Source organism: Coturnix japonica, chromosome 2 (assembly GCF_001577835.2).
Source record: "Coturnix japonica isolate 7356 chromosome 2, Coturnix japonica 2.1, whole genome shotgun sequence".
Classification (NCBI taxonomy): domain Eukaryota; kingdom Metazoa; phylum Chordata; class Aves; order Galliformes; family Phasianidae; genus Coturnix; species Coturnix japonica.
Window position 1 is genome coordinate 100,190,034 of NC_029517.1, and position 26,138 is coordinate 100,216,171.

A 26,138-nucleotide genomic window follows, 5' to 3' on the forward strand; every position below is an offset into this window, starting at 1 on the left:
CACAATTTTCATGCCTTTCATATTCTAAAAACTCCAGAATGACACACGCATTTATTTCTAGTATTAAATTGTGCTGCTAAAGCACATTCTGTTTGGCATGACGTCCTTTCAGTTTAATTTTCTCCAGAAATCCGTTTCATCTTTTCAGAATATAAATGGCATATCATTGACCCTTCAACTTCCTGCTATTCCCTCTTGTCTTCAGTACTCAGATGACTAAGTTGGGATTGTGTTCAAGTGGTGGCATCTGGCACTTTGGGGAGCTCTTTGAGCAATTATGTTGGCAGCTTTACAGATGGTTCTTTATGCATTGTGGGGTGAATCTGAGCTTTTATCTTTTAGATATCTGTAATTTGGAAGAACTTGCGTTCTGGTAAATAACTGCACTCTTCCCATCTTGAGCACCCATTCAAGGCAGAAGTAAATGCTGCTGCATGAACAGCTTATCTCTTTCTGAACTAACAAATATTTAAAACAAAGAAACAAAACAACAACATACAAATGGCCATCTACACAGTTAATTTTAGAGGCTTGGATATAGAAATATCATCGTCCTTAAAGACTCTGATCACTGCAATCGAGATCACAGTGTCTTGTTACCCAAGTATTTTCCAAACAGAATTTCAAGTACTAATCCTTGAGAGAAGACCTATTAACTCTTTAAACTGATTATTTCATCAGTTTATGGTCCCCTTTAAAGACTAGTTGATCTTAGACCTGAATGCTTTGGGGTCTTTCTTTGTTGGTTTTTTTTTTTTGACTCTATGTATCTATTAGATATATTCAGAATAATCAGAAGGCGGCTTTCTCAAAAGGTTGTGAGTGAACACTGAAGTAGAATGAAAATGATTTAGAGATCAGAGTGCACCAACAGGAGTAAGAGAGCACAAGTGCTACATCCTTTTGCTTTTATACACAAGATAAATGAAAGCATGGAGACCAAACAATTTGTTTTTAGAGAATACCTGTCTTGATTTCAAACAGTTTATTTAATTGGTATTTGGGACATGCAGGCATATGTAAGCAGGTAGCAATAAGTCTTGAAAATCTGTCAGTGTGGGTAACAGTAATAGCCTAAGCATCCAAAAGGCATCTAAGTCCAAATGAGACATTTGTAAGTGAATATCTCAGTTCAGCCCCTACTATTGCTGAATCCAGAAGACAAGAGATTTACAGGAGAAAATGACATGACCACACCTAACAACCTAACATAAGGGTATGTGAAATTTGTCTGTGGAATCAGTTTACAGAGCAGAGGAAAAAGTCTCATCTGCAGCTTTTTACTTGGAGCCTGTGAAAGGAGTTGCTGGTGTGGTTTGTCTGCTGATTGCCTACTGTTGGTATACAAGGGTTGCTCTTAAGCAGGCAAAGAGGATGCAAGAGAAATCTGGCCACAAGTGTTTTCTTACAGTCTTTTCTTTGCATGATTATACCTAAAGATAGGGTATAGATAGGAGATTGTAGATGAATACGTAATGTATTGTTATCCGAAAACATATCCTATGTCACTGGAAAACATGATAGTTACATTACTGCTGACATTGTGCATTGCCCATTGTGGTCTGATCTGCCTAGTTGCCTAGTGTCAAATGATGGTGAAATTGAGGGATTTTAGGCAGGGAACAGTTTGTTTATAGTTGCACAGCTCCCCCTGGAGCAAAGAGAGGGCCTGGGACATGGTAATTAGAGAAGCGCTCTGAGAAATGCTGAAGTTTCGAGGAACCTGAAGTAACCCAGAAAATCCAGACATCAGGATGCTGTGTAATTTAAGAAAGATCAGTAGAATGTTTGCTGTGATTAAAACTCCTTAAGCGCTGTCTTTGATTATAAAACATTTTAAAATGTGTTCTTTCTGAAGTGTTCCAGGAATGAAGAGTTTTACACAGCATTTCTAATGAGATGGATTTTGAGCAAATGCACCATATTTGAGTTGTTTTGCATTCATAATCTTTTTTTAATACTTAGAAACAACAACTTCTGGCCATTGTTTTTCCAGTTGTAAGACTGCAGTGTACTCATCTGAAAGATTAGCTGATATTTTGCAAGGGTATCGATAATAAAATGTGAATCAGCTTAGAGAACTGAGAAGGAATCCAGAGTTTTTATATATCCTGGACAAGATGGAATTGCAGCCCCTGGAGATCTTGTGTTCACATTCCCAGTCATAGGTAAGTGACAGTAAAAACTGTTTGAGTTGTGCAGGTTCCATGACCATCACATGTCTTAGCTGCTTTGGTTATTTTACTGTGCCCGTTTTTTAAAGAATTAGTTTCTAGCTGGGACAATTTGCACAGAGAGGAATGCAAGCAATGGTTTTAGACAACCCTTCTGCTGGCATTTAAGAAAAAGTAGGGAGCTGGCTTATGCTGAGAGCGATCATGACTCTCCATTCCTGCTGCCTTGGGGAGGGAGAAGAAGAACACTGGCCAGGCTCAGAAAAAGCAGACAAGAGCCTACGGGAAAATGCTGAAGCTAGGTAAGAGAAGATGCAACCTGGCTTTTGTGTCAGTGTTTTCTCAGATTGCTTTTCCCCATGACTTCTGAAGAAGCTGTTCTGAGTTACTGTATTTATTATCCAGCCATGACTCCAGAGAGATGTCTCTTGCAGATGTCAAACTCATTAGGATCTACTGAAAAAGGAGGCTGATGTACAGTGAAGACTGATGAATCTAGGCGTTTTTATCTTGTTTAGGTGTACACCCTTGGAGCACAACCTAATATTGCACTGTGATGAAACCTGGGGATGGCATATACCCCAGTGTCTCTGAAAAGAAAGCTGGGTTTATGAGCAAAAGGAGCCAGAATACATTCCAGTGAATTATTTGGGCTCAGTAAGAGAGGCCAAGGATTCAGAGTGTTGCAGTGTGCATTTATTCTGTGCTTTAGAAATAGTTTGGGGATCCAGCTCAGTGGTATCCAAAGTAGAGTGTGTGCACCTCACAAGGGGGTGGCTAAAGACATAAAATAGCATCATATACAGCCACGTATGATCAAACAAAGTGAGTTTGCTGCAGATCTGACTGGAACACGTAAGTTGTGCATAAGCATAGTATGTGATTGGAAAAAGACTTAAAGACACCTTCTGACAGCATGAAAATATCATGCCAGGATGTTTAATTACTTCATAGTAAGAGGTAGTTAAAATCTCATGCTAATTCTTTTCACATTGTGCTATTTAATCATAAGCAATGTATTTAACAACTAGGGGCACCTAGATACCATAATCCATTCTTTCAAGCAGGCAAGTTTTGTGACAAAAACTCACTTCCAAATGCATAGTAATGAAATACAACAAACTGATCTAGAGATATTTTGTTGCAGGTGGTATTATTGAAAGTAATTTTGTGTGTGTGTGTGTATATTTATGTACATAAATATTTCTTTTTTCCTTAAAAGAATTTCCTGGAAAAATGAAGTTCTTTTATGCATCAAATAGCAGAAGCATGGCCAACTTTGTGGAGCTACACAAGTAGAAATAAAATAGCATGAAAGACAAATGGGAGATGAAGCAAAATTCTAGGATTAATCTATAGGACTCATTTTGCAATGCATTTTACTGAACTTACTTTAGTAAATTGTATGAATGTCATGAAAATTTCTGACACTACAGGTAAATTATTGTCAGGATATCAGGTTCAGAATGCCTACTTCTGTGCTGCAACTTGACTAGCACTAGAAAATGTGTAATAGCTCTCTATGTCCCCAGGTCTTACAGGTTACCTGCAGAAAGAAACTATAAGAGGAATATTCATTTCTCATCCCCTCCTCATCTTTTAATCTGTCTTGTTGATGAGTTGGAGTACATGTAATTTATTTATTAGAGTGGACTGACAGTAACACACCAAAGCCTACCACAGCATGTGTATGGAGATAACCAGGTTCAAAGCATACACCCCATTTCTGAACTCTCATTCCAGTGAACTCAGAAGAGGGGCAATAGCCTGCAGCATGCCCTGTGTTCAGTAGAGCAAGGCTGTTGACCAGAATAGTGAAAAACAGAGCCACACAGGAAGATGGTCCTGAGGGTACAGCTCATAAAAAGAGATGCTTTCAGATTCAGCCAGTCAGCTACTGACTCTGAGCCATTCATTTGGAGAAGTAAGTTCTCTAGTTAGAGGGATGAAACAGTTTTACATCAACCTTGATATCTTAACACCTGTACACACCTTTGTACATAATTCCCTTTCTGACTTGCACTGACCTCTTTAGTTTGCCGGCTTTATATGAGTGTGTACAATGTATGTGTTATAGGCAAGTCCATGCTTTACTGGCTTTTGTTTTTAAAAGATTTTGAGGCACAATACATTACAACTGTGCAGAGTCATGGCATAAATAGTTACAATAAGTTACTTGCTGCTCTTTGTTTTTAAATTAACTGGGCAGCCATGTCAAAAGGGTTCTAGGAGATTAAACAGCATCCCTTGCTCTACTTGCAATCATGTAGAGGATGAGCACAGCAATATACGCATGCAGTTACTCATTCCATTGTGTTGCTTAAACACTTTTGGGAAAAGTACATGATCCTGTATGGTGAATGTGAAGTGCACAAGCAGGGCTGCCACTAGCAATATTTGGTGGACATGAAAACAGACCCAGTAGTCACGATCTGCTGTCAGCAGGGCAACCCACAGCTTATGCCTGGCGTGAACCTTTCACCAGCTATCCTTGCAGTGCCACCACAGTGAGAAAAGGAAATCAACCATGTATGGGGGCTTAAGCAACAGCAGTTTCCCATTAGCAATACAATTAAATAACAAGTAATAAGACTTTTTTTCCCCCCTAATATTACATACTAAAAATATTTTCTGTAACAAGGTTCTGACCCAGAAAGCCTCACATAATACATGATGGAGAGGTATGTGAAAAATGTGTGCAGCAGTTGTGGCTTGGGTAAAGGATTCCTTCAGTGTTGCCAGTTTTTCTTTCAACGATCTCCATTTACTTAGAAAAAGTAAAATTTATAATGGATTTCAAAATTTGTTTCATTCTACTTGTTTGGTTTTTAAGATCAAGGATGAGATTACTTCAGGATTGTTCTACAGCATATGGCTCAGAATCGCATTACTTTTTAAAGATGCATTATTTCCATGTAATCTCATTATACCAGCCTTAGGGAAAATACCAATTATTGTGAGATTTGCATGAGTTGGCAACTCTGAAGTAATATAATGGTGTGGTGCATCATGTGCTAATATCACAGCACTGAAGGGAATAATCTGCTGTGTTAATTCCTTATTCTATGGAGGATAGCTTGAGAAACCCCTTCTTTAACTGCTGATGCTTTAAATATCTTTAATTTTTGTAAAAGCTCATAGAGAATAATGTGACACTGTGTTCTCTTTCTACTGTGGAACTAGTGGGAGTTGATGAAAATAACAGATACAGAACAGACAGAAGAGAAATGATGGGTTAATTCTTCAGGCTTATTTCATGTTTTACGCATGTTCAATATTCACAAGTCTTTCTAGAAAGAAACTATAAGTTACCTTCTGAGGATAACATTCATAACTCTGAAACTAGGCACTACAAGGTAACTTTCCTTATCAGGTCTGGAGAAAATATTTTATAATTAATCTTATGGGGGAAGTTTGAATTCAGATAGTAAATCAAAAGTTTTAAGGCTACAGAATATGTTGTGTTTTGTTGCCTTTATGGGTATATTGTTCAAGTTTTAGAATGAATGAAGCAGTGGTGCGTAAGAGACCAAATTCAGATAGCATTTACCCCTTTGTAAATTCAAGGTCATTCCTCTGATTTTGGTTGGTAATACTGCAGGTTTACACTGAGATTGCAAGCACGCTCAGAAAGCTTTCCTAATTCAATCTTGATTAAAATGACAAGTTAAAATTTACTTAATAAATACAGTTTATCATTTAAAAGGATATTATTCAGGATGAATTCTTTGAAAACAAAATAATCTTTGAGTTGTCTTCCTTGTCCATTCAACAAAAGTTTTACTGTGAGATTAGAGATAGGCCTTGGAAAACCCCAGCAGTGTTAGCACTGAAGCTTGTTGTGTTTTGCTTTTATGTTTAGCTTTGTTTTGTTTTTATTAAAGCTCCCAATGCTTGGATACTTTCAAGAGAGTGTGTAAGCACATGAGACATTGGGAAGGTGAGGACAGTATGAAATTCTAACTTCTTGTCATAAGGTTATTGATGCTGAAACAATAAAATTTGCCTGTGTTGTCATTTATTAGACATGTTAATATTACCACCTTTACTATTTTACTTCACCATTTACATCACACAAGTATTCAGGAAAGCTGTCAATGTAAAGGAAAGAGGAAACCAATATCTGTCTTCAAAACATAGACACAGTAACCACTAGTTTTCTTGGCCCTCCTGGTGACTGAGATTTTAAAGCTCAGATGTATGTTGGGAAAGACTTCTAGCCTGGAAGGAGGAGGGAGCGACTGTCTGGGTAAGTCTGCCTTGTCCAAGAAGAAACTTCAAATGTCCTTCATGCTGATATTTTCAGGTAGGGAAGAGGATTGGTAGCTGGAGAGCACTGTTGAAGAATTTGATTATTTGGTTTGATCTTCTTTGGGTCAGTCCTGCTGTGAAATTATAACAGTGTTCAGGCAAGAAGGGCTAAGAAAATATCTTATTTCAGGCAGCTTCTACAGCAAAATATTTATAAAAAATATATTTAGACCTGCAATCCTTTTGTATCTGAAGAAACAGTAGTTGCTGAATGCATTTCATTTGGAATTAGAATACTGATATTCAGGCTTCTTTTTTAAATAATTTGTATAATGACAGTTTTGGGGGCTTATTAATGAATCTGTGTGAAGGGAAGCAAGGTTAGAAAACAGCTAATCAATGTGCAATCTGTTTTAAAGTGGTTACAATTTTATTAAATGACCTTCACAAAGAAAAAGCAATATCTGTATCAGTAAATACTCTTTTTTTTCTTTTTTCTTTTTTTTCTTCTTTCCTCATGCTTAGAGCTTCTTAAAATATTTTCTTCTTTATCTGAAGGAAATAGGGAATACATAACACTTCGGATTAAATATGTGTTAAGATACATTTCTTAGCTATATTTGCAAAACTCGATCACTGATTGAAAGTGTAAAGAGTGCATTTAAGGGTACTTCAGGAATCTTCATGTACTGTCCAGAGGTAATAAAAAAGGTAGGGAAAAAAAAATGTGCTACTGAATGTCTGTTATAACATCTGAACATCCAAAGTAAGCATGTAAATATATTAAAAACTTAGTTTTGATTCTGAGCTTCATAAACTTATAAAATTTCTGCTCCTGGAGGGATGCCATCCTGCTATTCTCTGTGTAGTCTGGGTATGAAGTAGCGGTGTGTTTAGGAGACAAGCTGTCTCTTTTACCCCACAAAATAGGTTTTAATGGTAGTTCAATATAATTTATAATGGTGTGGCAGCTTTTACATTCTTCTTTTGTATTCACATTTGTTTCTGTTAGTCACACTAATGCTCTTTCTGGGTGATTAATTGAATTCTATCTATAACAGTTCATGATCCAAAGAGAAGTAGTGATCTGGAATCAAGTCCCTTTCCCTATATTGGAAGCTGAAGTTGGAGACTTTGTGGTTGGATTGTGCCCATAGTTTTAGGATTTTGTCTGTCTGAGTATTTGTTGTTTTGTGTTGATTCTTGTTTGTTTTTTTTCATTGGATGCAGGATCAGAGAGGATCTGAGTAGACTGGAGGCGTGAATGTGGGTCTCCCTCACAGACATACCATAGAATGAGCCTCCACGTGTTTCACGTGTTTTTTAACCCCACTGGAGTTCTCTCCTCCTTCATATAAACAAATAGCTGTAATGCTGGGGAAATTAGGGAAATGAGTTCCAGATTTGTTGTACTACTTTTTGGCCAACTGAAAATCTTTCATCAAAATAAAGTGGTTACAAAAAGAGTAACTAAGAGAGGTTTATTTGATAGGAAGTTGAGCTCCAAGGAGATTCCTTACCACTTACTGTGTGTGCTGCCTCTCTTTTACAAGTCCTCTGCCTCAGCTTTTATTTTTCAAGCTTTCACTGTGTACAAATATGTAGTTAATATAACTTCTGAAACCTTGCATTTTTAGCCTCTTATTTTCCACTAATTTTATTTTTAAGACATTAGTGAAAATGTGCATATTTTAATGTTTGGTTTTTTTTTTTTTACAGAATAACAATAAAAACTATTTTAAGCTTATTTCAGAGTTCATTCCTTTAATGCCTGTTGTGCATTTTATTTTTTTTTTTCCCACACAATTTCACTACTGAGAAGCTTCCATTTAATAATGAATTTTAATGTTGTACTTTATAGTTTTGACACCTGCTGTCTCTAAGGTGTTTATCTAATTCACCAAAAGTTACAGTTTTAGCCTTATTCCTTTGAGGTAAGTAATAACAAATATTTTTATTCTATTGCTTCTTTAGTGTCTCTCCTTCTCAAAGATCTTACTCTCTTTGATTTCACGGTGTTTTGGCTCCAATGATTTGTTTCTTCCAGGCAGTAAACAGTTGGATCTTGGACTTCTGGGTCATAAGCTGGAATAAAATTAAAGATCTGTTTCTTTTTTACAACATGCACCTATCACTTGCAGTCAAAAAGAATTTCTATTGATGTGTAATAGTAGTTTTTGTTTTCTTTTCTTTAGAATGAATGCTAGAGGGCAGTATAGCTGAAGCAAAACTGACATTTATTAACATGGAAAGTCAAATATGCAGTAGTCAGTTCTCATGGGTAAGACAGAATAAACCACAGCCCATGGCAGATCTGGATACCATGGCAGATTTAAGAGCCACTGAGAGCAGAGCATTTAGTCAACCCAGTTAGCTCACACAGTGGCTCACTTGCTCATTCCCTTTCCCTGTGGCCTTACACTCACCGCTCCCTGACTTCCCCCAAGAAGAGTAGCTGCTGTTTCTGGAAAGGTGAGACAGGTCATAGTGGTTTGTGATGTGTTGCTGCTCACAGTCACCCATCTCAAGTCTCATCAGCCAAGGTCCCTGGGACCCATCTGTGTGCTGTGATACAATCTCAAGATCTTGCCCTGCTTCCATGAGCTCTTATTTAGCAAAAATCTACACATTCTTTCATGGCACCCTTCTTTCTGAGACCACCTCCTCTGTTCTGGAACACTCCTATTTGGTAGCAGCTGCTTTCTTCAGAACCTAAGCCCTCAGCTTCCCAGTTTAAATAGTTCTGTTGCACTGCAGAAGAACAGCATGTGAAAGTGTTGATGTGACACTTAAGGACGTGGTTTAGTGGGCATGGTGCTGATAAGTTGATTGGACTTGAGGATCTTTCAGTCGCATTTAAAGAAGCGTGGCCGACAGGTTAAGGGAGGTGATCTTTTCCCTCTACTTGGCCCTGGTGAGGTTTCTTTTAGACTACTATGTCCAGTTTTGGGTTCTTCAGTTCAAAAAGTGATGGGGATCTCTGAGAAGCAGTCCAGAGGAGGGCCACAAAGGTGATAAAGGGCCTGGATTACCACCTGTATGAGGAAAGGCTGCATAACCTGGGACAGTTCAGCCTGGGGAAAAGAAGACTGGTGGTCTGATAAATGTTTATAAATATGTAAAGGGAAGTGGGAGACAAATGGATGTGGCTAGACTCTCTGGTGGTGTGTAGCAATAAGAAAAGGAGTGATGGCCAAAAATTTATACATAGGAATTTCAGTACTAACAGGTGGAAGAACTTCAATAAATGTGACAGAGCACTGGAACAGGCTGCCAAGCGAAGCTGTGAGTCTCCTTCTGTGGAGATATTCAAGACCTGTCTGGACACCTACCTGTGTGACCAATTGTAGGGTGCTGGCTTTAGTAGAGGGGGGTGGACTCAATCTCTTGACATACCTTCCAATTCTTGCAGTTCTGTGATCTTAGAAGTCTTTTCAACCTTTCCAAGCCTCTCGACTAGTGTATCTGTCTCAGGTCTTCTCATTAATAAGACGATTCAGGATGTGCCACTTTTCTTCTGCATATTATTGAAAATTGTTCCTAGTTTGTATCGGTTGCAGATACCAAGTAGCTGGCTTCTGCTTTCAGAATTTGTAAGTTCAGTTCTGGACATCCATCCCCTCATATACACTGGCTTAGAATTGGCTGCCTGCTAGGGTATAAGCTATGTTTTTCACTCAGAACACCCATTTACATTTAGAGAATAAGTTTCTTCTATTACAGTATTCAGGATCTTTGCTAATTTCACCCTAATTACTCTAGCAATTATATTCTTAAACCAGATTTAATTCTGTGGACACTGTTTGTATTATGCTTTATTTGTATACAATCTGTTGTATATTTGTCTTTTGTCCTCATATCATACCTTTGGAAATCATGACAGTTTTATTTTATTTATTTATTTATTTATTTTGTATTCTGTGTTTACTCTCAAACCACTATTTACTTCCAGTGCTTTTCTCTGCTCTGCATGCCTTTTTGCATTTCAGCATTCAGCTGTGTTAGACTACCTTTTCTGGTCTGAGGAATGATTGATACTCATGGGTGATTTTTAATTGCACTGTTCAAGGATGGGATCATGTGATTTCCATTAACATTTATGGGAGTCGTATAATGAAATCCCTATGTACCACAATGAAAATTTACCCTTTCATCTCCTTCTCTTTGTTGGGCAGTTTTATGCCATGTAGATGGAGTAATTTGAGCATATTAAAAGAAATGCAGAAACACTGCTCTCTTTTTCCTTTCTCCTCCTCCCCTGAAATTATTTTCCTTTTTATGTGAGTGAATTTGCAGGAAATTCTAACTTGCCATCACGGAATATGCCACAGTCAGGATGTGAGTTATGAGTGTAGATCTCTGCTTCTTTCTGCTTTCTGATTCTGTCATACTTCCAAGACTTGTAAAACTTGGATGTTCTCCCAGCAGCTGCCAAGTAGCTCCACAGATGACAGATTAAGTTTAATTTAGTGGCCCTACATAATGGAAGGAGGTCAAAGTTTTTACTTTATTTTAGTTGCTGATTTGAAGCCACTCAGGTTGACAGTAGCCAGAATCATTACTATATGATAAATTAGTAATTGCTTATGAAATGGACCCAGTATTCTCAGTAGAGCTGCAAGTAGGCAGGTGACTGTAACAATTGACAGTGCAGGAATTATTAGTGCTGTTACAAAGAAGCCAAAGATGTAAAAAGCATGGGCACTAGGCAGACCTCTGACCCCAAGCAGCAATTGCTCATGGTCAGCAGTGAAAGCAAACTAGTAGTACTGTAAAGAAAGTTGTAGTGTATTTGCATGTGTTACCCTAATATTATGGCTTAATTACATTTTTTTTCTAGTGCAGTTATGTGCTTTTGAGACAGCCACCTTTATATTTACATATTATGAAGAGGGGATGAGCGGCATTTAGTTCCTTGTCATAAAAACTGAACAAGTCTCATTATTTCTCCACTTTGTATTAGGTAATTGCACCTAGGAATGTATCAAAAGGAACAGTTTCATCCACTGTGAGAGGAATGTTCCTTTTTATCATCTACATAAGTGATAACTCTCATTCTGATTTAGATAAGCAATGCCTTAGCAGTCATCTGCTATCAAGTGCTGAGTCATTTGATTGCTGTTTCTGCAGTTTCTTGCTGACTCCAGCAATGCTTCAGCTCTTCACTTCCTGGTCAAAACAAAGACCTGAATTGGAAGAGGCAGCGGCAAGCCAAGTACTGTGAATGCATTTTTAATTCAGAAAAGGCCTTGCTAAGAACAAATTTCTACACGTTTATAAGTCAGAAAAAGCTTTAGAGAGTCGGGCTGCAACTTTTCTTCCTACCTTATTTCTCAAAACTTTCAGTGTCTTTTCATGTGTATTCGTACATAGAAATATATGTATTTCTATACCTATACCTATATATATGTAGTGTGTGAATATGAACGTGCATTTATGTATGCATATCTCTATAGTATTTTATGTAGGTCACTCCAAAAATAACAGTCATAGAATTGCTAGGGCTGGAAAAGACCTCTAAGATCATCCAGTCCAACTGTCCACCTATCACCAATATTTCTTAGTAAATTGTGTCCTTTAGTACAACATGGCACAGTCAATTACCACACCAAAAATAATGCCTCCAGTTTACTTCCACAGAAACTACAACACACACACAAAGAGAACAATAGCACTATTTGATAGAGCAAATTCTCAGCTTCAAAACAGTTTTTCAACATAGTGACCACCATTATCTGTGTATTTTCACTGGCAATGTAAAAGAGCCTTCAGTCTGAGCTCGTAAAAATCTGCATAGCTGTCTGGAATGTGGTTTGTCTTTCATGCTGTTGTTGTCACTCCACGAAATTCAGTGACACACCTTTTCTTGATATTCACTTCCATGTCAGACTTGGTTTTGTTAGACTATACCTCTGCTGCCATCTGTCATATGGCAACAAAATGTAATGGGATTTTGGTAGGAAAGTTCAGCCCCTTCTGCCATACCACCAACATCTGCCTCTGACATTGTAGACAAGCGTAATAACAAAGGAGATGGTAGTTTCAGATATCTCTCATATATCTGAGTTAACTGAAGTGGTTGTTGGATAAGGCAGGGTTCATATTAAGTAATCTGTGCAAGTTATGTAATAATCTCTAGGATTTAAGGATTTAAGTGCCCCTGCAATTGATTTACACAGACAATACCAACATGAAGCAAACTGAGTCTTGGCTGCTTGAAAATACAGTTCATAATTTTTAAAGGTTGTAGAGATTTGTTTTTGCTTTGCCAAATAAAACTAGAAGTTTGGCTTATGTAAATTGCATGAAGATTGCATACCTTGATATGAGAGTGGAAAATCTATATGGACAAACTATTCCAAATGTATTCCTTTTTTTTTTTTTTTTTTTTTTTTTGTAATGAATCTGACTTAACATTTTGGAGCAATGCAGTGTAAAAATTGGACTAATGCTGAAGAAAGCTCTCCTTGAATGTGATAAGAAACCAAATGCAAATTTTTGAGAGGATACTTAAAATAGACCTGAAAAGGCTATTAGCAAACAGATTTACTTGCTGAATCCAAACAGACTGACACAGTGGTTGACGTAAATCATTTTTATTGTTTAAGTTGTTTAACATAATCTCTTTCAAATCCCAACAAAAGTATTTACTGTCATAATAATGTCTTGTTTTCCTCTGTGTTACCAGAGCCATCTTTAGTTCTCGTAATGAGCAGGTGTGTGTTAAAAGTCCTCCTTCAACTACACAGGAATTTTATTATCTGTCTCGAGTTGCTGTTGATTTTCTGTGCTAAATCCCAATTCACTTTTAAGACTAAAATTTTTATATTTTAAACATTACCCGGGAGACTTATTTACTAAAGATATTTTACTGTAAGTAGGAATCAGTTTTCAAATACAGTTATTAAAATAACAAGATTTTTTGATAGAGGCCTAGTACCTATTATGGCAATTACTCTTATTTCATATAAAATCAGGTCTTTCTCTGATGACAATCTATCAATGATTTGGTCATTTTTAGGTCTATAATTCAGCAGGCACTTGCAAACATTTACACATCTGAATTCAGTTCTCACTAAATGAGCTTTTATCAGCTCAGCAGTGGTTGATGACTTGAACTTGGTGCTCTTTAGCTGCTTGATTCACACATATGAGCCTTAAATATTGGCCTTAAGTGACAGCAAGTAAATAATACTTTTAATCTTTTTCTTTTGAAGTGCTCTCTTCTTTTGAATGAGAGATGCAATCTCTCATTGTATCAAGAGTATTTATTGTGTAAAATTTCTTTGCGTGTTGTTTAATCTAGTATTTCAACTTGAGCTTTATTGGCTGTCTGACCTGCTTTAAAAGCCTTATCCCGAAATTTTCAAGTTACTTAATGATTTCAATGCACATAGTAATCCTGTTGGTCATAGAAGAATGACTGCAGAACTTTTATTATTTCTTCTTCTATTTTTAGTAAACCATAGTTTCTTGAACTAGGTTTTGTGGATGAATAGTCATTAGCACATAAATACTTAGATTAATTTAGATTATCTGAAATCACTTAGATAGATTAAAATAGTTTGATTAACTTTTTACATGGAGGTGTGTTTCTATGAATAGTGTTGAATTTCACCCACTGGAATTTCCTTTGCAGCAAGCTGGAAGCCAATACTCCTCCTAATGGATCAAAATGTGTGCATTATTAACACAGTGAGTTCAAAAAACTTCTAGCTCAAAAAACTTGTAGTTTTGTCTTCCATTAACACCTTCATTGAACTTGGATTGGCATTGATTATATCCCTACTAAAAGAGAGACATGCTTTTTTGATAATATCTTCACACTTAAGTAGTTTGTTATTTCCTTGGTGTTTAATTTTTTTTTGTTTTTGTTTTTTTTGTTTTTTTGTTTTTTTTCCTGTGTAATCAGGTACTGCAGAGCATGATGGGTTCCCAGATTTTGGTTCTTGATAGAAATCTGTTTCTATTGGCAGTGAGGAGACAGAAAAGAGGAAAAAATGCAATGTCTTTGGGGGACACTCTCTAAATACATGGATTTATTAGAGTATGCAGGCAAGACAGGTTTTGCTGATTCACTTCTGTATGATTTCTTGTACAGTAATTTGGCCTTTGAAAACATAAAGCATAAACTGTTATAAGGATGCATTAATAGACTTGCAAGTGGAGATGCTGCATTCTGTGCTAGCTGAAGTAGTATGAGCAGCCTTGTTAATTTACAGGTATAGCTAGCTACCTTGTGTTTCAGTGTGGAAGTTCTTGAGTTGTATTAGCAATCTTGGATTAAAATTTAAAAAAAAAGAAAAGAAAAAGAACAGAAGGCCACACTTATTCTTAATCACTTTATTTTCCCCACTGTATTCTGACTTAAAACAAAACAGCCCTCCAGTCCCCGGTCAGAGAAGCTGCCCCACAGTAGCCCCTTCTGTTGTCTCCAGATCATGAATTTCCTTCTTTCTGCCCCATGGCAGATCTGCTTTCCAAATGTTAGGAGTTCATTCAGTTGGTGCAAAATCAGTTGAGGTAGCTTCCTTCTGGTTTGGTCTGAACTCCTTTTGGAAGATTGGTGCATCTTGTGTTAGTGAGAACAGAAAAGAAACATTTTGTTAGAGTATCTCTGGAAGGAGAGCTAGGCTGTGGATTTGAGGGAAATCCATAAGAACAAGGAGTAGCATTTCAGGCTAATATATTTCAGAGTTTTCTAAGTGATATGTGTAAGTAGAACACACTGTGCAAGAAAGAGTTAAAAGCAGTTTTGGCACTTGTAATGCTTTTGTTTATCTTTTATTGCTAGATATCCACTTCAATCTTTGAGTTGATGAAGACGGTAGATTAGAATCCTTTGAGACTGGTGTATCTTCAAGGAAACCTTAAGACAGGCTCTTTATTAAGTAGCAATAATGTGTACTAAATTTTATGTACTCTAAATTTTGCAATAGCACAAAATTACTACATACAGCATTGATTTACATCAAGCTGTTTAAACAGTTCAGGTAACATGGATCAGTTTCCAAACATATGACATATTTCTCTCAAACATGACAGACACATTTTTAAAGTCTAATTTGCTGCTGCACTGAAGAAGAAGAAAGAGACCTGAGGCCTTTCCTAACTGGCTTATAGTTCTGATGTTGCTTTCTGCAAGTGGAATAGGCCAGCTGTGTCTTTTGTGACTTTTATTAGAACAAATGAAGTTAACTGAAAGGTTTGATTTCTGTAAAGCAGCGCGTGCATATTTAGTAACACAAATGATTTAGAGCTATTGTTAGATCCCCTGAAGCATACAAATTTTTGTTAAGCTTGATTAGTATTTGCTAGTTCCATATGTTCAAAATCTTTCAATTTTAGACCGTCTGTTTTTCAGTAAGGAATTAATTTCCAGTTTGATCTTTCTATCTGCAGTGTGTACTTCGCAGGTACAAAACAGTATCAGTGATCATTAGAAGAAACTAAGTTGTGCTATTTGTATTAAAATACAGACTCCTTTCAAGATTGTGCACCACAAAGCTAGTGGCACTTCAACAAAAAGTAGCTTTGTGCAATCTGTACATATACCTTATGTAATATTCCTGTGTTTTCCTAAATTACACCTGGAGGATTTGATTGTCATTTCAGAATGCTCAAATGGATTGGAATCTTTCTGTCTTAGAAAATAACTCTTCTTAAAGCTCCAGTTATGTGAGCTGTATATAGCTTAGAAAACATTCGCTTTGAATTGTAGCCTTCAGAGTTGCAGATTATATCTCTAAAGCTAAACCTTAAGGAATATAGAAGATATTAAAATGAACAACATACATTCAAATTTAATTTCTTTGCATCTAGACTCAGGTTCACTATTGCTGAACATTTGGAGACTCAGCCATGAATATTAAGATTACTTGGTAATCTTCAGAACTCAAATTCTGAAGACTCATACAATCATTAAGGTTGGAAATGAGTTCTAAGACCTTCAGTCCAACCCATCCCCACCATGCCCACTAATCATGTCTCTCAGTGTCACGTATTGACACTTCTTTAACGCCTTCAGGGAAAGTAACTCCACCACTTCCCTGGGCAGCATGTTCCAATGCTTTAGCACTCATTCTAAGAAGTCTTTCCTAATATCCAGCCTGAACCTCCCTCAACGCTACTTGAAGCCGTTTTTTGCACTTCTTTGTTTATGGTAATAGAGGTGGAGGTGTCCCTCTTGGGGCCCGCCAGTGCCAAACTCTTCTATTCCAAAAAAAGCTGCAGAGCAATAAAGGCAGCCCATCTCCTGTGTCAACATGACACAGAATGTTTCTGCACAGCTGCTAGACTCATTGCTTAGATGCGTGCCTCTCCAAGAAGAGACTTTGCTCCTTATTTTCCTGTGTAAAATCCAGGTCTGTACATTGCTAGAGAATGCAGTTGATCTAGTATGCAGCCCTATAGTCATTTATAGGAATTCTGGCATTACCATCTGCTAGCTAGCTAAATATGGTTAGTTGCTTTGGAAAAATAAATAAATAAAATCTTCTTAGCATAAGGTGTGAAAAATTGTTTGGCCTGTTCATTGATAAAAAGGGTTTCTATCATTTCATTCTATGCTATAGGGTCTACTGTTACTATGACCAACATCAAGAGAAGACCTAGGTTATTTGTTTTATTCTTCACTACAGCCTAAAGAAAGGTAAAAGAGAGTAATTTGTGGGACACATTCTATTGCTTGAATTTTTACCTCAGTTAATAACATTACTTGTCAGAACAATGTTTATATATATATACATATATATTTTTAACAGAAGTTCACTTATTCAGTCCATGTTGCAAAAGACCTTAACTTGAAAGGTCAGAGCATCAATTGCCAGACTTGCGTAAACTTATAAATACCAGGGGTAAGTCCAGCATGGTTTGATATTTCAAGTTATTTTGTATGGGATTTTTTTGTATTAAATATCTGCATTTTTCTCACACAAGGGGTCTTGGTTTGATTGGTTTCCTTGGTAACAGCTCTTTGCTCTGATTGCATAAGCACACTGGAGTGGTGCAGAACAGATTACTACAGAAACACATTGGAATTAGTCTGATGTAAAGGGATGTTGTCTGAGCTGTTACTGAGTCCTTAATTCCATTATCCTTTGTTATTCCTATTAATGCTATATTGTGGTGAAATAACAGGTAGCTTGCTTATTACTAATCAAATTTCCTTCAACGTGTTAGCAGTTGGTTTCTGAAAGAAAAGTTTTAACTGAAAGAAAGTAACCAAACAAAACCCTGAATAAAATGTACTGTCATGAATGGTGCAAATGAGCACTTAATTCTTGGGGAATGAATTTGCAAGACGAAAATATTTTTACAGTTTGAATTTCTGTTAATGGGTTGCCTCATTCATCTTTTCTTAGTCTGTGGAAGAGCTCCCTTTGGAACTTTTTATCAGATTCTCAATGTCAGTCTCCTATAATCTTCAGAATATATGCATTTTGATAGGAGTTACATTATTATGGAGGTTGTGATTAATCCTAAAGTAATGGAGAGAGTTAGATCAAATGAGATGTCAACACAGTAGTGGAATTGGGCTGCATGAGAAATGAATCTGCCGTTTGCTCCTGTTTTATAAAAATGTTCACCAACTTCAAAACTTTGAAAAGAAAGATTTCCAGCTTTTTAATGGTGCCTGAGAAGTTTGTGTGTCATCTAGATTGTCAAAGTCACAAGGGTTAAATAATGAGTCAGCTTTGGAGACTTTAATAACTTGGACAGAACTTTATACAGCATAATCACAAAATATGTTGTGCCTTCTAGAAGCTCTCTCATTTCTAGTCTGAGTTTGTTTACATGTTTCATTTGTGACTGCAAACATTTTTCCTGAGCCATATCCCTGCTGCAAGTGTTGGGACAAAATTGTTTTCTACTCCAGTTGAGTTTTGTGACCCTGTTTATGGAGTTGACCATACCTACATGCAGTGGCAAAATTCAGGAGGTGACAAACTGTCACAAAGGTGAGAAATGAGCTATGAGCAGATATTACTTCTTAAACTGTTTTCAGGCTTTCTCACAAAAGAAATATGAGAATGCCTGTGTTGAAATATTAATTTCTGTATATGCACGGTACCTACAATCAAGACAAGGGAATGTCTTCACCTGCCTATTTGGATGTTTTCTGTCCTCTACCTGATTGCACACTCCATTTTATTGGCTAAATCTGGACTTCCTTGAGCAGAAATAATTTCCCTGTGTTTTCATGCATGGGCCACCTTTAAAGAGCCTTGATTTTCACTGTATTTCTTGGAGATGGTGTGATGCAAATAGACATTGTACACAAGGGAGAGTGGGGAAAGTTGACCTTGAAAAGTACTCACAAATGTTAAACTTCTATCAGAATTCACAAATGTCCAGATTATCGGTCTTCTTTAGCATTATTTAAGGTGTTGTGGCATTTGGTGGAAAAATTAATTTGGGGGTTGGTCACAGCTCAGTCAGAAAATTGATCTCAACTGTCAATGAACATCAATTTTTTGGGAAAAATCAAGTGGCAGTTACAACATTTTACAGTTAATCTTTTTTTTCCATGCTTTCTCAACTCAGGTTGATACTTCTTCTTAGACAAATCCAAAAGAGCGACAAGTCAGTGGACTTATACCCACTTTAAACTTGTGACTGAGAGAGAGGATTTAACATATCTATGCCAGCAGAGGATTGGGAGTCTTAAGCTGCCTGCAAGCCATCCACGATAAAGTTGTGCTCTTGAAAGGCAGATGGCTTATGCAGCATGCCATAACTCTACCTTTTCTTGCCCTGTCGAGTGTACTGTAAGCATGGCCAGTTAAACTGTAGGGCTTCAGTCATTTTCTTCACTGACTAGGAGATTAACATGTTCTTCTCGTTTTTTTTTCTTTCCTGGTTATCAGTGTTGCATCAGCTTCTATCTCCTTCTACCCATTAGAGAGTTTAAGTAGATATATATGTCCTTCATATACATACACAAAAAGACATAGTTTTTTGCATCTTTCTTTTTCCATTAAATTTATTAAAAATCTGTGGAAAACATTAGGGAGCTGGGTCAAGACTGGTGTTCTATGCAAAGCTGCAGACAGAGTTAGCAAGGAAAAGACTGGGTAATCTACAAGAGGGACTGGATTAGTGACTGCAGCGGTGAACACTGGAAGTTGACTGCTTTTCTTTCTGTGTGAGTGAAGCTGTATTATACACAATATAGTTTCCTCAGATGCAACACTAAAGTTTATCTGAAGGATCCTTAAGGGATTCAGCAGCCTGTTCAGATATCTTGATGTTAGAAAAAGTATAAGGGCATAAAAGAATATAAAAGAAAATTGCACATTTTAGCCGTTAGACAGACTTAAAGATAGGGAAAAGTTATGTCTGTAGTGGTGAAACTGTCCAGAAAATTATTTGCCAAGTCCATTTTGAAATCAGCAAGGTCACTTGTGAGGACTGGATTATTTGTCACACAAGCTATGGCCAAAAAATAAACCAACCCAACAAAACAAACAGATATTATTTAAGTATCTTAAATCCAATTTTTTTACACTATTCCTACAAGCAAAATTTCATTGCTACTATGATGTCTGGCTAGATGTCATTATGGCTTGGTGCAAGAATGTAATTCTGTCTTACTTAAGTTTGTGAACAACTTCTGCTTCCATTTATCCATCTCAACAAGAATAGGTTTTAACTGTTCAAAATAATACCTTTGCCCTTAAAATCCCTGTCTACACTAAAGTCTGACTGAAATTACACAGAACACCATTATAGCTGCTGTCAGTCAGTGACTTCCATATGACTTTTGGTCATTTTACAATTATAACTTTTCACTTATTACCCCATGTACAGGTCACTAAATGCAAGTGTGCTGTCTGATCATCTTTAAAGAAATTTGTTATTGTAAAGCTCAGTAAAACAAATATTCTTAAGAAAAATTTGTCCTTCTCTTTATTTTTTTATTTGTAGCAGCATAAGCAGGCTTTGATAAAGTAAAAGAATTAACAAATTTCTTTTAATGTGTATATTATAAATATCAGTATTTTTGTATGTATTATAGCAAGCTGGGTTTGCATTTGACTGCTCTCGTCAGTCTGTCAGTACAAAGAGAACTAAAAAATGGTTTGCAGTTTAAAGTACTGAGATACAAAAGAGTATATACTAAATATCTGCCCATGTGAGACCTCAACAATCTCTCACTGCCCTGCACTTATTACTAAAGTAGTGACTATATCCCTTTTCCTATGCCTCTGTTAAAAAAACACGATAAACTGGTTGACACAAGCTGGTTTTGGTCATGTCTATACACACAGAGAAGTGCTATAGGATGCTGCCCCTCATTTATCACTCATCTCTGCTAACAGTGGCGTAGTCTTCACTCATGCAATTTATTCTATCAAAATAATCCTTTTTAATTCAAAATCTGTGGTTGAATAAGACGTTGGTTAAGAATGCAGCATTTTTACAGGTTTAATTTACATAACAACCTTTTTTCTTGCCGGTTTGCTTCATCCTGGCCCTCAGCTTCTTTGGCTGAACCACAAGGTTTCTGGAGATTTAATATAATAAATACAGGCCACTGGCAGATATAGCTTGGCAGCTGCTAAAAATGTTAAGCCATTTTTTCTACAATCTGTACATTCAGACTTGCATGAGGTATCAAGCCAACTCTAGTAAATACAAGGCCAGAATTTGGTTTGTAGAAAGTAGCATTATATATTGTTATTTAAGATCTGCTACATTTGTTGATATTTACAAATGTTTTTTAAAGTCCTCTTTTCTCTTTATTATTATTTTCTTAATCTTGTATTTCAAAGGCCTAGATACCTCAAAGTTAGCACATAACAAATTCTGTTACACATCTCCAGTGTTAGGTTTTTAAGACTGTCATCCATTAATAGGAAAGAAATAACCCTTTTCCTATTAAATATAGAATAAAAGTGATAGCTATTTCAAGTTAACTGCATGACTCCTTGGGGCTTTTGGCCTAGGAAAATTAGAGGATTCTAAAATGTAGAGTGGAGAAAAAAACACACTTGTATATCATTTTTCCCCCTTGCCTTCAAGGAAATTTCTAATGTTTTTGAAGATTTTATTTTATTTTATTTTTTTAAAGTAGTAGCAGGAATTAAAAAAGAATTCCAGATTTCAAAACTATTGTAGTTGTCTAACCACAAGAGATGTTTCAGTGTTGACAGTAATCAAACAGTGGACTTCAATGCTGTTTTCAAAGATATTAAAAAAAAAACCAACTGGTTTTCTGTGAGGCAGAAAACATGCTGGTTATACAAATTCTTTCCATGAATATTGTTTAAATCAGATTAGAATATGCAACTGAAAATTAGCATCTATCTTATCTCCTTGAATTGAGACAATCAGTAAGGAATCATACAAACATGAAATCCTTTGAGTTAGGCAGCCATCTAGTCTGACTTCCAACAAAGCGTGACTACTACAGCTATATAGGGTTGCTCAGAGCCCAGTTTGACCTAACCTTGAGTGTCTCCAGGGACAGGGTACCCACCACCTCTCTGCCAGTGCCTTATAATCCTTTTTCCTAGATTATTCCTTTATTAGTTTGAAACCATTTCCCCTTATCCTATTACAGTAGGAGAGCTGAGGGTGCTAAGCAAACAGGAACACAGTTATGGTGGTTCCCAAACTTCTGCAACTTTGAGTGGAAGCATGAGATCTGGGGATTATCATAGAAGTATTTGCCCATTTAGGCCTGTAATACGTGTGCATTTCCATAAATAGAAAATATATTATTCAGAGCTGTGGTGGTTTTCTTTTTGTTTTGGTTTTTTTTCTTTTTTATCTTGAAATAAAGAGCATATGCAGTTAGAGAACCTCTAAAGTGTGAACTCATGTTGCTTTTCTCTCCTACTCCCAAACATGGATTCAAAACAATAATTTTGGCTTGAGTGGGAGATACTAGAAAGGGTGCCTGAGGCCTATAATTTGGATTGGCATTTCTTCTTGGAATGCCTTTCTTCCTTTCTTTATTCAGCATGCACACAAACCCTCTTCAGGTAAAATGTAGAGGTCAAAAGTGACCTATCTGACATGTGGTGAATATCTGAAAATTACCAAAAATTCTAACAGGACTGGGAGACTATTCAGTGTCTCAGATCCTCCTACAGAATTTATCAGATTAAATTTAGTTCTTGGAGTAACAAATATATTTCTTGTCTAAGTGTTGCACATCATCAGCACCTCTCAAACATTTTATGACATTATGGTTCTTTGAGATTCCGAATTAATGATGCTGACTGGAAGCGGTGGGATTAGTTTAGGTACTAAAACTTATTATCATTTTAAAATATCCCACTGCAGTGAATTTTAATTGATGTGATTGATATGGGCTTTTGTGTTTTATTGTTACTGATCTTTAATATCTAGATAATAAAATTTTAATTCAGAAATATGTCTTACTTAATCTAATGCATGGTGATCAGCAAACTATCAGCTCAATGTAAGGCAGCTCATATCAATAAGGTGAGTTTAACAAGGTATTTCTGCCTTATCTTGAAAGCTGACAAACATTAGACCAATGATTTGCATTCAGAGGTGTATCTGCATTGTGTGTACCATATTTCTTAGCCATGAAGCAAAGATGACTACACCCCTTTTGTACGTGTTATCTCTGTGACAAAGGCAGCCATTCTTTTAGTTAGAAAAATGTGTGTCTTCTCCTCATCCTACTTCTGTTGCTACACAACAGCAACCCAGCTTCCACTGTTGCTCTTAAGTACATAAGAAATGAGGGAAGAGAGCTCTTGTGATCATTTTCTGTTATTGAGAGATCTACATAAGTCAAAGGAACTTTCTAGTTTGGGTACCTTTTGGGGCTTGTTTATTCTTCTGATCTACTCAATACAAGGAAAAGTGGAACTTCAAGGAGGGAAGAAAGTACTATCTACAGGCACCTGGGTTTGTAGCAAAAATATTCCACCACCCAAACATGAAATAATTATATAACAAACACTACTAGCCAGTATGTATCATCAGCATTCTGACTTTGGAAGTTTTGCTGCCTACACGTGCTCCTTTATAACACAGGTTCGCTTCACAGGTTTGGGGGTTTACTGCAGAAGACAGTATAAGAATAGTAGCCCAGGGAATTTTAAGTGGATTTAAAATAACTAGGTAGTCAGTCTATGTAATATTTTTTTAATTGATCTTAAGAAAGGAATTGCCAAATAAGTAAATACAGCTTCATTGTGTTGTTTCTGTCTCATTGCCCAAACTTTTTACAGACCAATCAAGAAACACAAAGCTAAATTTATCACTACTATAGTAACCTTTACAGCTGTGGTTTAGCATTGTTTCTAGTTCCTTCTCTGCAGTTATGGATATTTTTTATTTTGTCAGATTTGTAAGTTTGGCTGATAAAGGATAAAAACTTACATTTTTGGTTAAGATGTATTTTTTTAAGGCAAAATGGACTTTGAAGTAATGTCTACAGAAGCTATTTGAAAAAAAATTATGCTGAACTTGAAGTTTATTCTTAGTTACAAGTAATTTTAGGGGAAGTCAAACACTTGTGTTAATTATTTCAGAACTTTTATTTGGTATGGAATTTATTTTAGAAAGAAAGGCATTAAAAAGAATATGCGTGCAAATAAATGGGAAGACTTACAACACTCCCCACAGTTCCATTTCCTTAACTTAAAATATGTTGTTTCCAGGAACTTTGTCCAGTTAAACTTTATTTAAGTAGAAAAGAACGTCCCTTGAAAGATTTAGCAATGAGATATGGTTTAGTAGCTACAATATATAGTTTAGTGGTTTGCTGTAGCTACATTAATGGGAGGACAGTTGGACTAGATGACTTTGTAGGACCTTTCCAACCTTGTGATTCTATGATTCTATGATTTTGGCACGAAAATTTTGCCTTTTATGTCTAACACAATTTCTTCTTGTATTAGCAGGCTAAATAATGCAACAAAAAATATGTCAGCATATCCTATTTAGCAGCAAAGAAATGATCAGTAGTTCTATGATAATTAGTGTAGCTGACAGTCATTCAAAGTGATGAAAATGAAAAGCTCGGATCAAAAGACCTGTGCATTGCAAATTAGCATAAACATTGCCATCCCTTCATAATGCCAGTGAAACAGCAAATACTGCTTTGGCATAAAAATAATTCTTCTGTGGTTAAAGGGTGATGGAATTTAATCCACTTCAGTATTCATATATGTGTGTATTTTTTATTGATTTAGGCAATATTTAACAAAACAGATACTTCTCAGAAGTGTAGAGTGTGTTTGTATTGCTTGTTTTTAATGTCTGACATCAGCGAAAGTTGTTGAAACTGATTTGTGTATTCCAGATTTGGAAGGCCATAGAGCTGAATGGTTATGCTGAGGGAGAAAGTAGGTTAACTACAAAAGAAAGAAAAAAAAAATTGCAATAGTAGCAGATAAAAAAACAACACAATCTAGTATAGCATTCTCAGTTCCTGCAGGCTTACTCCATGGTTCTGTTCCCTGATCTCTGGGAGGCTGTGAAAGCTGTGCTATGACAGATTCCATGAACAAAGCAGTTTTGCCTTGTCACAAGCTTTGTTTTTAGTGTAATACCTGTGACTTTGATTTATTTAACTTCATTGTCATTGGGGGGATGAGTCGTGATATTTGTAAGTACTCACATGATGAATTCCTACTATTTAACAATAGTTTTATTCCAAATAACAACAATCAAGTAAAAGACTGAAGACAAAATCTTTTTATAAGATCCACTATTGTGGCAGAGGATGGATCTTTTTCTAAAGAATCCTTGGGTACATTTCCCTAAAAGTTAGAGTTAGGCACTCAAGATCAAACAATATTTGTTTTCCTTGAGGTGTACTACTGTTCAGTGCAGCTCAAAGTAACGAAACTTCTAAAACTAATTAAAACTTAGTAAAATTCACAGTTGTTTCAAGAATAATAAAGCATTTATTTCCCTTCTGCCACTGTTACTGGTGGCTTATCACCTGAGCTACCACACAGTGAAATAGCTTCACCTTTCTCCTTTCTACCTCTTGCAGTCATTACATGTTGGCACATGTTATTTGGCACAAGCCATTTCACCCACTGAGTAACCCGCCAAAATTGTAAACTGAATTACTCTTCTTAGGGTTCCTACCATCACTTAATTTGTGTTTATTTTATCCACTGGCATTTTATCTTCTAATAAGCTGCCATGAGAGAACAGAGTATTAGCTTTCTATTAAAGGAAAGGACATACAGAGGCTAAAGAAGTACACTGTAATAGCCAAAATTATTCAAGATTTTTAATTTCCTCAGCATGCAAATAAATGTTTGCATTTACTAGGTTGGAAAAGGTTTGCTTGTTCTATAAAAGGATTTGCCAGAATTTATTTCCAGGTAATAATATGTATTTACTATCACTTCTCCATTTGAGTAGATACAGATTTCCTTAGGTTATTTATTTGTGGAACACCAGCTGTGTCACTGTAGTTCTGATTCAGCATTCAGCATTTCTATGTTCCCATCATTTGAATATTTCTTTAATCGAGTAGCTGGCATTAAATTTAAATCCCTCTAGTTCTTCATTCATCAGACCATTCTCCCATGTGTGACCCATGTAGTTTATTAACTTAGCCAGCTTGTGGTGAAAAGTGAGTAACCAAAATACTACAAAAAAAAAGTACCAATAAAATAAAGATAGAACGGTATTTCAAAGATTCTCTTTCTGAAATAACAGTTTTCTGAAGCCGTTTTCCATTCATCTGGCTCAATTTCT

The 26,138-nt window shown here is 36.3% G+C and overlaps 1 protein-coding gene across 1 annotated transcript in view; it reads left to right on the plus strand.

Annotated features, from left to right (window-relative positions):
* The window catches only part of XKR4 (XK related 4), a 214,980-nt gene that overhangs the window by 28,667 nt on the left and 160,175 nt on the right, over nt 1-26,138 (plus strand). The gene's annotated exons all lie outside the window — the stretch shown is intronic.